This window comes from Pseudochaenichthys georgianus, chromosome 16 (genome assembly GCF_902827115.2).
Source record: "Pseudochaenichthys georgianus chromosome 16, fPseGeo1.2, whole genome shotgun sequence".
Classification (NCBI taxonomy): domain Eukaryota; kingdom Metazoa; phylum Chordata; class Actinopteri; order Perciformes; family Channichthyidae; genus Pseudochaenichthys; species Pseudochaenichthys georgianus.
In genome coordinates, this window is record NC_047518.2 from 39,624,035 (window position 1) to 39,628,043 (window position 4,009).

General features: G+C 37.9%; 1 long non-coding RNA gene across 1 annotated transcript; it reads left to right on the forward strand.

Moving 5' to 3' along the window:
• Positions 1–381: 381 nt before the first annotated feature.
• On the forward strand, positions 382–4,009 carry LOC139435515 (uncharacterized). Its single transcript, XR_011644763.1, has 3 exons — positions 382–469; positions 1,438–1,779; positions 3,158–4,009. It is a non-coding gene; the product is annotated as an uncharacterized lncRNA (long non-coding RNA).

A 4,009-nucleotide genomic window follows, 5' to 3' on the forward strand; every position in this document is an offset into this window, starting at 1 on the left:
TAAAGCTTAAGGAAATGGACTCCCATCTATAATTGGGTTTAAGGAAGCACCACCCAGATAAAGGCAAGATAATTGTAAATGTTTGGGGAATAAAACGCCTCTTTTGGAAGAGTTGAGGAACTTGTTTAACTTTGACATCATGTTCTGACTGACCCGAGACTAGTGTCCATTCTTAAAAAATAACCAAACAGAAAGATTTGTAATTTCACTTTAATTCATACACCTTGTCCTTTAATTCAAAAACACACACGAGCTCTCCTCTGCACATTATCAGAATGTCTCCACATGAGGTCACTACTGAAGGTTACAGCAGGAGGGACGAACCAGGACTTATCTTAAATTAAACTGCAGTGAGAAGAAGACAAAGCAAAGATCACACATCCCGTTTCTGTCACTTTGTTGGTGTGCACAATGACTTCCAGCAGACCCCTCCTCGTCCTTCTGTGGTTCATTCACGTGACAATCCCAGGTAAGAGACGGTTTTACACATTTAATAAAAATACTGGTTTTAAAGCTTTTTAACAACCACATCTTTGATTTTGAAAATCTCTATAACCGGTGTTCATTTTTACATGTAAGAACAGGAAGGGCGGCTCAAAGTTAACATTCAGTAAAATAGCACCATTGTTGGATATCTCTGTTTAAAAGTAGCAGAAACGTAATATCTAACACAGCATCAGCAGCATAATGAAGGTGAAGCAACAAGTGTAAGGTCTCATACGAGGAAACAGCATGGCTCCTTTGTGTTAGAATTATTTTTTAAGTGAACATTTTAACTGCACAGTTTTTTTGTTTAATCCATAAATGTCATTTTTAAGTAAAATCTTAAAATAAGTTCAACCGTCAGGTGAATTACGTAATAAGAACAACATTTCCATCTATTATCTTTAATAAAATGTATTTACTTTCCTGCAGTTTAACAAAAGATATACTCTTTTACTTAAAGTGTAAAAAAAAAGAATTTTTAAAAATATGAAAGTACAAAGATTTTGGCATTAAAGTAATTTATGGTAAAAGTATTTGTTGTGCAGTCTGGCCCCATTTCAGAATAATATAATAAATACTGGATTTTGAATATTGATGCATGAAAGTGTCAGATCTGTTAAAGGTTCTTTTAATTTATACAAACTGTTGAAGGATAATTTAACCTATAACTGCATCATTTTTTTATTGATTCATATTTTCAGTCTTTTAACCCTAAAGCTGTCAAATAAATGTAGTGGAGTAAAAAGTGCAATACGGGCTTCTAAAATGTAGCGGAGTAAAAGTAACATACAATCAAAATACTACAATTACTTGCAGTACTTCATTTTTACTAAGTACAGTACTTGAGTAAATGTACTTCATTACATCAAAGAAAGGATTCCATATATGTCGTAAAAAGGGGAAATCTAAAAAAGGAAAAAAGTGAATTGCCATTATTTCACAATATTGCAGTTCTTGAGGCACAAGAAGTCAAAATGGAGCCTGAAGTGACGGGATACCTCGGAGAGGAGGTCACCCTGCGATGCCAATTCATCCCGAGACCAGAAGGTGACATAATCTTTCGGGTTGAGTGGAAGCTGAAGACACCAGCAGGAGAGGACATCACCATCATTGTTTCTGGAGGTGAATCAAGAGTTAGTGTCCTGGACACTTTTCTGAAGGGGAGAGTGAAGATTGCAGAACAATCTTTGATAATTGGAGATGTTGAAATGAGAGATGCAGGGTCGTACACCTGCAGCGTTGCAGCTTTTCCCAGCGGAGCCTTTGAAGGAACCACCACACTTGTTGTTAAAGGTGAGTAAGTAATACTCTCTATAATATCTGAACTCTGACCTTCAACTCACAAGCAGAAAACTCACATGATAAATGATCAGAACGGGGTTTGGGTTAAAAGGCAGACAGGGAGAGGCCATCCAGACGGTGCGAAGGCAGGCACATGTTTCTAAGTAAGCGTGGGTGATGATGATAGCCGGCGGAAAAACCGGAACAACAGGCTACGGCAAGAAGACAACATTTTCAAGATCCAAATCTATGCTACCACCATATTTAGTAAACCACACACAAGATGAAGTAAGTCCATATACACAGCAAAGAAAAAGAATATGCCAAAAGAAAAAGAAAACAGGATGTCCAATTTGAGAGAACAATAGATTACAAGCAACAGGATTGAAGCATGTCACAGTCGAGGCACGAAATACAAATATCACCCTTACATTTAGAATAATAGAGCCCATTTAATTGCATCCAACAGCACATTGTTAGGGCAGCGGCAGTACTGTATGTACAGTGTAGGTGACAACATCCACCTGCCGGCACCTTGGACGCTCACCAATTAACAAACATCATACCTTTTTCCAAACCAGTCCTTTAAAATATCACTGAATAAACAGTTTGCATTGTTGAAAGTTAATCATACTTGTGTTTCTTTTTGCAGAAGGGCTGGGTGCAGAAGGGCTGGGTTCAGAAGGGCTGGGTTCAGAAGGGCTGGGTTCAGAAGGGCTGGGTGCAGAAGGGCTGGGTGCAGAAGGGCTGGGTTCAGAAGGGCCGCACATATTAGCAAAAATAATCACTGCAGGATTATTTGTGCTGATAGTAGGCACCATGCTGGCCACCACTCACTTCATCATCAGAAAAAGGTGTGTGTGTGTGTGTGTGTGTGTGTGTGTGTGTGTGTGTGTGTGTGTGTGTGTGTGTGTGTGTGTGTGTGTGTGTGTGTGTGTGTGTGTGTGTGTGTGTATATTATGTAGGAGTATACAACATGAGGTGTTGAAACGTTCTCCATGACTAAGAGGTTTACAACATGAGGTATAGCGAGTAAATCAGCATTAAAGTAAGAAAGAATAACGACACCTTTATCCTCTACAGTCGTACTGAAGACTATATTAAACTCGCTGTACTCAGTCAAACTCAGGAGAAGCTGCCATTCAGGGGTTTATCAAAGCACAAACTTTAATTCATCAGCTTTTAAAGAAGTGGAAGAAAATTCCCTTTAAAAATCAGGAAGTAAGATCGTGACATCTGATAACTATTAATTGCCCAGAGAAGAGGTTTTGCAACGCATCTGCACTGGTGGACAAAAGCCACTACTTCCTATTATTTGTATTTCTAAAGAGCAACTTTTTAAAAAAGGTTATTTCTCAGAGTTACAGTTCCTTGTTTGTCTGTCTTTCAGATACGGTCCAGTGCCAAGTGACTGAACGAGAGGAGGTGAGCTGGGAGATGGTTTCCGGCCACATCTTTAAATTGCCAAATAAATGTTTGGATTATTTTGAACATTTACGACAAAAAAAGCATTAAGTTCTTTGTCTAAAGAAGTTAATGCAAATAACAAAAGCAAGGTCCTTAAAAAACACATAAGTGTGTTCTACTCTGATGTCAGGCTCAAAGTCATAATATACTGTAGATGTCTTTTTTTCTTTTACAATTGGACACTATAACTTAAATGATTTTGTAATCATTCAGAAAACTTATCCCATCAGTAAGTTAAGTTCCTGAAAGTACAAGTCCATGTTATTCTATATTTTTTTTGACAAATCCCATAAAAAGGCAAAAAAACAGAGCTTTTTTTGCAAACTCAAACATGATTTAACGCTGCATTGGTTGGTGAAATATTTGCAGCTGTGGATTAATACAAATAAGGCAGATCTTACAGCTGCATGTCGGTGTGTGAGTACTCAAAATACGGTACCACTTTACAATAAGACTAGCTTTATAAAGGGTTTACGAATAGTTTGTAATTCATGTATTAATTAGGTTGTGAACACTTTATAAATCCTTAATAAGCTTTTATAGGACATGAGATAAACAGGGCGACTGCGACCGGTTGCCAAATAGTGAGTCCACATTTATCTGTACTGCTAAGCCTTATATTGGCTACCTAGCTTACTTCGTCATCAGCCAGCATCCTTGGTATCTGTTGCTCACTGAGTTGATTCTCTCTGAGTAGCCAGTATAAGGCTTAGTCATCTTGCTAAATAGTGAGCCTGTGTTGATGCATGCAAACTATGTTAGAACTGGTTTATAA